The following is a 10,953-nucleotide window of genomic DNA, read 5'->3' on the forward strand; positions in this document are numbered from 1 at the left end:
GACTTGGAGAAAATTTCTACCTATATCTCCTTGCCTTGGTTAGTTATTGGTGATTTCAATGATATTCTTTCCCAATCTGAAAAGCTAGGGGGAAGACCTTTGAATTGTAGAAAGGCTCTTAAATTTCAGTCTTGCATTTCTAACTGTGGCTTAATTGATGTGGGATTTGTGGTTAACAAATTCACTTGGTCAAATAAAAGAAAATCAAGACCTATTATGCAAAGGTTGGATAGAGCCTTTGTAAACTCTGCTTGGCTTCACTCTTTCCCTGAGTCTTCTCTCACCCATCTCCCCAGGACTTCTTCTGACCATGCACCTATCAAATTCTGCTCTACACCCTCCACCTCTCCGCACCATGCCCCTAAACAATTCAAGCTTGAGACACTCTGGTACTTTGAACCATCTTTTAGACCAATGATCCACAGTGCCTGGCCTAGGGTAAGTGCTCCTCTCCATTCAAAGCTATCCAGCCTTACTTCCTCCATCAAGTCTTGGGTGAATTTTATTAGGCCTTCCCCCTTTAGAAAAATGACAATCTTGGATAAAAGGCTAGCTGGAACTCAGGCTGCCCTTGAAGCTGACCCCCACAATCAGTTTCTGCATAACCTTGAGGAAAAGTTAAATGATGAACTCCACTCCCTCTACTGCCAGGAACAAGATTTCTGGGCAATTAGATCCAGAGTCAATTGGCTCTCTAATGGAGACAGAAATACTAATTTCTTCCACACCTCTGTTCTGATAAGAAGGAGAAGAAACAGAATTTCAAACCTTAGAAATGATGTGGGGGAATCTGTCCCTAACAACCAACTCCTTACTCATGTAAATTCCTATTTCATCTCTCTCTTTACCTCTGAATCTCAGCCTCATCATCACCAGCTAATCTATGGGAATTCAATTTCTATCTCTCACCCCTCTACTCTCCATGAGACCTTCACTGCAGTGTTTGGTATGGGTAGGTTTAAATCACCAGGGCCTGATGGCTTCCATCCTTTCTTCCTTCAAGACCATTGGGGCACCATATGGCAAGATATTCATTCATTTGCTCAATCATGCTTCCAGAACAAATCTGTTCCTAAAGAGACCAACACTACCTCCATCACCCTTATTCCTAAGGTGGAATTCCCTGAAACCATCAAGCAATATAGACCTATTAGTCTATGTAACTCCTCCTACAAGGTTGTATCCAAAATCCTTGTTAATAGACTGAGACCTCTTCTGAACTCTCTCATTTCTCCAAACCAGAGTAGCTTCCTACCTGGTAGAGGGTATGAAAACAACTATATTGCAGCCTCTAAGATTCTTCATTCTATGAAGAAAAAATCGGGTAAAAGGGTCTGGTTTGCCCTGAAATTAGACCTTGAAAAGGCTTATGATAGACTAGAATGGTCTTTCATTGAGATGTGCTTAGTAAGATGTGGCATGGACAAACCTTCTGTTGACCTGATCATGAGTTGTATTTCTACCCCCTCCTTTCAAGTTATGGTGAATGGGACCCTCTCTCCCTCCTTTAATGCTTCTAGAGGCATTAGACAGGGTGACCCTATCTCTACTTACATCTTCATTTTATGTATGGAATACCTCTCATCTCTTATATCTGATGCCTGTGATTCTGGCTCCTGGGTCCCTTTTAGCTTCAGAAGAAACTCTATCTCCATATATCACCTCCTCTTTGCTGATGACTTGATCCTTTTTGGTGAAGCTTCTCATCAGACTCTTTCCTCTCTCAACAGCACTCTTGACACCTTCTTCTCCTTATCTGGTCAAAGAATGAACTCCTCTAAAAGCTCTATCTACTTCTCCAAAAATGCTACCCCTCATATCAGAGATTGGTTCTCCTCCTCCCTTAACATTGCTATCACAGATGATCTTGGTAGATATCTTGGCTTTCCTCTCGCTGACAGGAGGCTATCTCCCTCCCAAGTCAGTTTCATCATCAAGAATATGAAGGCTAAACTTTCTTCTTGGAAAGCAAAATGACTTTCTAAGGCTGGAAGGGTTGTTCTTATCAAATCTGTCCTCACTTCTATTCCTCAATACTTAATGCAAGTTCTTGCCTTTCCTAAAAAACTTTGCATGCAAATTGATCAGCTGTGTAGTAAGTTCTTCTGGGGGAACTTAGATGATGACAGGAAACATACCCTTATAGCTTGGAGTAAACTTTGTGGCCCTGCTGACAAGGGAGGCCTATCTTTTAGAGAATCTCATCCTTATAATCTTACTCTCCTTGCTAAACTCTGTTGGAAGATCCACAATTCTGATAACATCTCTTCTCACATTATCAGAGACAAATACTGCTATAGGCAATCTCCTATTTCTTTCTCTAAAGGCTCTCATATTTGGCAAGCCATGGGTAAGGGTTGGCCCATATTCCAGCATTTCACCCAATGGCTGATTGGGAATGGTAACACTTGCCTTTTATGGTTAGACAACTGGACTGGAATGGGTCCCCTCAGACATATTATTTCTGGCCCTCTCCCTCCCCTTGAAGAAGACAAAACTGTTAACTCTATTATCATAGATGGGGTGTGGAACTTTAACTCTCTCCCTATCTGTCTCCCTCCTGATCTCCTTCTAATTAAGAATCAAAGCTATACCAATTTTCCCTAACAGGGAGGACTTTCCTTTCTATGAGCTTGGGGAGGGGTCTTATTTTAATCTGAAGAAGGCCTACTCCTTCCTCTGGGACAAGCAGCATCAATCCCAAATATCATCTAAGAATTGACAATCCATATGGGACCTTAATGCTACCCCCTCACAGAAATTCTTTCTATGGCAAGTCTACTGGGATAGACTTCCTACTGCCTCCTACCTCCACCAAAGAAACATCATTCCCTCCCCTTTCTGTTCCTTCTGCCCTGGCACCATGGAGGATGCCCTTCATGTCTTTTATTACTGCCCTAGAGCTATAGAAATGTGGGAAAAGGTCTGCCCTCCCCCTAACTCTCCTCAAAACCCTTCCTGTCTCCAAAGCTGGTTAATTGAAAACCTTCAAATGGACTCACTCTCCTCTGATTTCAATGCTCCTTGGAATCTATCTTTTGATGTCTTCCTATGGAAATTATGGTCTAAAAGAAATACTTGGGTGTTCAGAAGCAAGCCTTGGCCACCAGACCAATGGATGAAAGGGGTTAAATCCTCTATTCATGAGACCTCTCTTTTCTGCTTCCAAAGTTCAATCTCTGTAAAACCTCTCATCAGCAAACCTATTCCTTCTCTTTCCCTCTCTCTCTATGTGGATGTTGCCTTCTGTCAAACCTCTTTCTCTGCTGGGGTAGCTTGTGTCTGTAGGAATGATAAGGGAGAATGGGTTCAGGGACTGGCAGCTCATACCCCTGCTTCTAGCTCTCTCCATGCTGAGTTGTTTGCTATTCTTTCAGCTCTAACCCTATGCTCTGCCAGAGGATGGAACTCCATTTGTATTTATTCTGATTGTGAAAGGGGTGTTCTTGGTATTAATGCTAACCATACTCCAACTGATGAAGCATTCTTCTTATATGATACCTGCAGGGCCCTAGTTCAAGCAAGTCCATCTATGTTGCTAATGAACATCCCGAGGAGGAAGGTGAAGGAAGCAGACTTTCTAGCCAAAGAAGCAAGGCGGACTCTAACTCTCTCCGATGTCTTCAGTAACAATCTTTTGTATTTGGATCGTTTTAATGTAATATATGGACCTAATGATCCAGGTAGTTGTGTAGGGGTGAACAATAGACCCACTTTTGGCCCCCTTGTGGGCACTAACTCTAGCTTCTATGATCTTTAATTATTTAACTTCTACCTTAAAGCCTAATATGGCCTAATATATCTGCTCCTTTTGACCAAAAAAAAAAAAAAACAAACTAATTTTAGATAAATTTTAGTCCTTGTCAATTTTTGAATTTCATGCCGATTCAATACAAGTCAGTATCAAGTCGTCTAGTTTTCTTTTTTTTTTTTTTTTTTTTTTTAAAGTGACAAAATACAAAAGGTCATTAAAATCAAATTTGGATAAAGTAAATTGAAATTTAGAATAATTTGGGTTAAGGGCCTCTTCACATTTACTGAACTGAGCTAAAGTGAATTGATTGGAGCTGAACTGAACTGAGATGAAAGAAATATTTTATGAGAGAGGGAAATTAAGAGTTGAACTGAACTGAACTGGTTGGAGCTGAAATGAACTGAACTGAACTAATTTAAGTAAATGTGAACAAGCCCTAAGTCCACTTTAATTCGGTGTAGTTTTTTACTTTTGGTCCATGGGGATTAAGTTGGATATATTCATGTGCAATTTTAAGTTAGAATTTAGGATATAACTATTACTCAGGAATGAAATGCGAGTGAAAAATTAATTAGCTTGTCTTGTGTGGCTGGTCAAATGGTGTGACCGTTGTAAAATAACACAGTAATCCCTATAGCACCGGCCGAGCAACCTTTGTAATATTGACCGAGTAACCCCTATAATATTGACCTAGTAACCTTCTGTAACACTGACAGTGTAACACCTGTAACGCGGATAGAATAACCATATTATAGCTGGCCACACCATGTGGCCAGCCACGGATAAAAATGAATACGTGAAAATTTAATCCTACAATCTCTAATGCCTTATCCAAAACCACAAAGCTAAATTTTAGTCAAAATATTTATTGCTATAATCAATTAATGGAAAATAATAATAATTTAACACAACAATTTCTTTATTTCATGTTTGGCCCAAGTCGTGTAATCCTCAGTTAGTCAATTTTTTCATGGATAATGACTAACGAGCAACTTATGACTTTAGTGTTAGTGGGTGATAGATGCTCATCAATTTTCGATTAATTAACGCACTAATCTTCCCCCACTCTCACCCCACACCAAAAAAATATTATGAACGCTTTTTAATACTCCGTATTTAATGGTGTCAAATTCTAATCTGACTATTTGATATGATTCAAAAGTAACTTGAATTATATTTCAATTTACATGAGTATAATGATTTAGCATAATTCAAATTTAACCCAAAACCCACTTCATTAGACCCAACCAAAGCTAACCCATTGACTCGTAATGGAGCTTGTTTAATGTATAGATAATCTTACAAAATATTGTTTATTGTTATGAAAAAAGAAAAAATGATAGACTTATTTTAGCAATAAAGTGAAAAAGTCATCATAATCTTTAATTTGTGAGTTTGATGAATCTTGATTTATTAAATTTGATATATTTTTTTTTTTTCATGCATATTATATTACTCGTACCTTATAATATACTCCGTAATACGTCGTATTAATATAATTTGTTCCCACTTTATTGGAAACTACTCGATCGTATATGCTCATAATGATTGCGGTTGAACAAGTTGCATTGCCAATTTGCCATGCGTTGATGAAGGTTGTTGAGGGGAAAGAATTAATGTAGCAACATATATATATGAGCTAGTTCATGCTATTAATTTTTCTAATTACTTATATATGAAAGAAAATTAAAAAATTGTTCTCATCATTTATCTGAAATAAGGATCAAATAATCAAAGTTCAATTAGCTAATTATGGTCCCAACTCATCAACTTGCATGATCATGTGTTTTATGTGGGATATAAAAAAAAAATGTGTGTGGTATGGTAGGGTAAACTAAATGGACCATAAATGCATAATTAACCTTGACATTATTTGTTGGAGCTTTCAAGGTTTTAAGATCATGTTTAGGCCAGGGTCCATTCGCCTATTATTTTGTTTTAACTTATTTTGAGTATAATTAGATAAGATTAGATTTAGAATTTTAGATCGACTTACAAGTTCAAATAAGTTCGGGGCTAAAAGTTTTTTTTTTTTACAATTCTTTGTATTTTATACAGATTAGGAAGTAATACTTGCCTAAAATAATAGCTAGGTTGATTTAAGACCATTATTTTCCTGCCAAAATTTGTATAAGTTCATTTTTGCATTTTGAAAATTTAGCATCCAATGCAAGGGGGACATGAATACGGTGTCCAAGTTAGTTGTAAGATCAGGTTAGATTAGTGCTATATTTTGCGCTTTAATTACACTTATCAAAATCAATTCAGCTTAAACTATTGAATTGTACACTACTTAACAAAACCAATCCCCTTCGGGAAATAATATGACTTAAATCAATTGTTTTTGTAGTAAAGTGTTATACATCGTTCATGTTACAATGTACAAAGTATATATATTATTGATTTATCGTTGAACCATTGGATCAGATATCGGATTAAGTGAAGAGTGTGTTGTGTATAATTGGGCGTGTGGCTTGTGTGTGGTTGGAACTAGTGTTAATAACAAGATTATTGGTGTAGCTAGCTAACTAAAGAGTGTTGTCGTAATGTCGTATAGTGTTCCTTAGAAGTTATTAGTGTTGTGTACTCTGTACGAAAGTTGGTACAAGCAAGAGTTGTAAGTGTAGATGGTGGTCCGTGGACCTAGCTTATTAATTCATCTAGTAGGGTTAAAAAAATCAATGGACAATTGAACACATAACAACTTGAATATCCAAGTATATATATAAGGATGAGAATACATGTATGCATTAGTAGTGCATTACAAGTTCACATGTCACAACTCCTTATTGTGATGATTATGAATATAGCGGCTAATTTAAATGGCTAATCATCCACTACTGTAGGTTTCAAACGTATTATTAGAGAACTAATTATACATTTTACACGTAATAAAATGAAGTGAGTATAATATCGTCTAAATTAGTTGGTAATTTTAAGGTTAAAGGTTTGGAGTTGGTATATATCTCAGGTTTCGATCTCAATTAAATTAATACTTGTATATCTTTACATGAAAGTAGCAATTTATTACTGTCATAAAATCAAATATAGCGAGCTATGTCTTTTATATATATATATATTACTGCAAGTAGATCGAATATGCTTGAGCCGTGGTATATTTATTTATTTATTATTTATTATTGTGTCGAGTTGAGACAGAAACATGCAATCTTGTAATGACTTATTTTTACTTCAATAATTCACCATCGATCTCGTCAAAAAAAAAATAATAATAATAATAATAATTCACCATCGATTTGAATGTCATTTATTTTGCATCAACTTTTGTAACATATGCCATTTTATTATTAGTAATTTTTATTATTTTGGTGTGTGTTGTCTAAAATGTTAAAATAATAAAATAACAAAAAAAACTACACAATTGAAATTGATCATGCAAGAGTAACTAATTTTTTTTAATTAATTAAAAAAAAGTATTTTTCTTATATATGTGTTGATTGCTAGTAAATTTTCCTTTGAACCATCAAATTAATATCTTTAATGGCTTATAAGTGATAGATGGCCTTAGTCTTCATATATGAGTATATTATAATCCAAATCAATGAAGAAAAGATCCGATTAGTTGTTTAATAAACTTTCTAATCGGACTGCAACCTTTATAATCGTGACAATTGGCTATGAAGATTCCATCTTTACCAAGGAAATGGCGAGAATCTGAATCTCATTATTATTATTATTATTATTATTAAAGAAAGAAAAGTCTATGCACACAGTTGTACACTACACCTGTACTTGGATTTTTTTACACTACGGAGTACAATTTATTGCTAATATTTAACTTTGATCATCAATATCTCAAATTATTTTTTTATTAAATTTTTTTTAACTAAGTAAAGCTAGGTGCAGTTGGTGAGGCTCAAACTTGTGACTTTACCACAAAATGTTTGGGGGTAGGGGGATTCTCTTACCTCTCCCCTTTACTCTCAAGCGTCGACCTGCATGCGGAACTGGGCTGACTAAACCTGTGTGAGGTGTCGGTTCAATAGGGTCTTTCATCTTATCTTTTGAAAGTTCATCTTACCTTAAAAAAAAAATCTCAAATTATACGAAGTACTGTACGTAATGGATTAATGGTATATGAGTATTTTTTTTTTTTTAAAATCTTAACAAGTTTCTATAGGCACTCATTAGATAGAACGATTAATTATCACTTTAAGACATCTCTAATATTACGTGCCAACATTAATTAATACAGTAATTGGATGGTAATGATGAATACAGACAAATGCGTTGCTTAATTATGGATTAATACATACTTTATAGTTTATATTAGCCTATTAGGTGGACCAATTCTCACAAAACTACATTACAACTTACAAGGTCTACAATTAGTTCTTAATATAATTTGTCAATGACTTTAGAGTGTTTCTCGGAATGCAACTTCATACTTCCTCAGATTAGGGGCAGGGATGTCAATGGGGCGGGGCGGGACGGGGCGGATGTTGGCATTCCCATCCCCATCCCCATCCCCACCTAATATTTTCATCCCCATCCCCGCGGCGGGTCCAATTTTCATCTCCATCCCCGTCCCACCGGGTACAACTCCAAAACCATCCCCGCCCCAACCCCCACTTGGATATCCATCCCCACCTAATCCTCACCAAAGACCCGCCTAATCCCCACCCAAGATCCACCTAATATCCGCATCTCAAATACACAATCTTACATAATTAATACGAATTATAAAATAAAACATTCTATACACATTTTTGTGTTATAATATAAGTGTCGTACAAAATATTATAATTAATATTGTATTTCATGTAATTATTTTATAAATAGAATAAAAGTATTTAATTTTGCTTTAAAAGATATATAGATGTGGGTATGAGGTGGGGATGGGGCGGGTACGAAGTGAGGCGGGTGGGGCGGGGCGGGGACAACTTAAAATCCACCCCCGCCCCATCACCCATGGCGGGTATGGTTTTTATCCCCATCCCCTCCCCACCACCCGCCAAACCGAGACCCATCCCCGCCCCATTGGGGCGGGGATGGGGCGGGTCTCCTACTTGACCCGCCCCACTGACATCCCTAATTAGGGGTACTGTCGGATGTTCCAAATACTATGTTCCAAATACTATGTACTAACTACTAAATATGTGTTAAATAATTTAAGTTTCCTCCTTTCGATTTTATGTTTAAAAAAACATAATTGCGTGTTGCTGGTGAGAAGGGTTTCCTAATTAATAAATTAAATTTTAGTAGGATGAATTACCTATTACTTAGTGACTGAAATCTATCTACAAATACGAAACATCTTATATTTTAGCTTCTTTTTATTTAGGGTGTTAAAGAGAATTATCATGGATAAACATCATTGAAGGAATTAACTCAGAGATTATTAGAAATGCATAAATTGCATATATATATAGTATAAGTCCTAACTCAGTGCAATTACTATATATGTATGAATGGTCCATCATATAACAAACGTGTTATGTGCGCAACATGTCAATTATGACGAGTAACAATGATATACTATTACGTATCCCTTATGAACTAAGAAAAGCATGATTAGAGAAAGAAAAGGGATGTAAAAACTTGTGTATAGCCAGGGTGTTGCCCCGCTTGTTACTTTTTTTAGTTATAAAACTGTTATTTTTTTAAAGATATTTAATAGTTTGTATGTGTTTTCAATACTTTTGTAGTATAACATAAATTTGTGGGCAAAATTGTAACATAAGTGATAATTAATTAGATGGTTAAACAACGACTTTCACTACAAGAAAATAACCTTTTCGTAGCGATTATTTTAACCTTTAGTATCGATTGTAATTGCAACAAAAAGCTTTCCCAACGAATGGTCATTCGATACAATATTCCCCGTTGCCTTAGCCTTTAGTAGTGGTTTGCGTATGATCTTTACAAGATTCGAACATGCAACCCCAAACTCTTATATTAAATGTTTCACCAATAAGCTATGACATATTTTATGTATTCTTTATCAAACAATATTTATATATCTAGTGTTGAAAAGGCTTTTCGTATCGATTTTTAGGATTTAGTGGCGATTGTAAATGATACGATTTCTCAAAATTATATAAATGTGTAAAAATAGTGTGGTTATGTATTATTATGTTTTCCGTATTGATTTTATATGGGGAAAACATGGCGATTGTAAAAACGATACGACTTCCTTAATTATTTCACAAACATACTTGCATATTGTAGCGAATGTACAATCACTACGATATAATCGCTACAAAAAGACATTTTTCTTGTAGTGTTTTCTTCTTAAAAGTTGAGTGTTCGAACCTCTTCGTCCACATATATTTTTATTTTTTTTTAATTAAGTTGAGGCATTATATAGTGTTATTGTTGGTTACATGGGTTACGTGGCATATTGAAGGAGAATTGAGTTGATTACATGGCGTATTAAGAAATTGAGTATATGACGTGGCGCAATGAGGAGTCTATGTGGCAGATAGATGTTTTTAGAAACGCCTTTTAATAGATTAGTATAGATTACACTCACGCAAATTAAATGGGAAAAGTGATCATTCTTAATAAAAAGAACTTCGATTAATTTTTATGACATTTATTGGTAGAGGAATACTCCATAGATTTATTTTTTTTTTTAATAAAGATTGATCCAATTCATGAATACAAAGTTATAATATTTACAAAGAGTTTTATATCTAATAAATACATGATAATTAAATCAAATAAAAATATTCTTTTATTGGATTGTCAAATGACACTCCTAGCTACGGTAGAGGTGTCAATAATTCGGGAACTCAGGTCACGTTTGGCAAAGTCAATTAGGTATTTTTGAGTGAAATCAATTTGTGCTATTCTTATACAGTTATACTTGTGCATATGCGGTATAAAGTAACATTATTGCTAAACTATAAAAAAATTGGTAATTTATTATTATTATTTTTTTTTTTAAAAAGCCGTACATATTCTACTATATGGATCTACTATTAGAAGACAATCCGTTGTTGGCAATAAGGGCATAATGTCATATTCATAACATTAACCTCCTTATTGCTTTAATTAATTTCATCTGAAACTAATTATATGTTTGGTTATCTCGTGCACTCTTTCATAATTAAGGATGTAACGTGAACTTAATTACTCAAAATACCCTGTTAGGATACCGAGTGGTGTTGTGTTGATTAATGCGGAACAAGTCAATGAAAATTAATTAAGAATGGGAAAATAAAAGCAACAAA

Source organism: Chenopodium album, chromosome 4, assembly GCF_948465745.1.
Source record: "Chenopodium album chromosome 4, dcCheAlbu1.1, whole genome shotgun sequence".
NCBI classification, from domain to species: Eukaryota; Viridiplantae; Streptophyta; class Magnoliopsida; order Caryophyllales; family Amaranthaceae; genus Chenopodium; species Chenopodium album.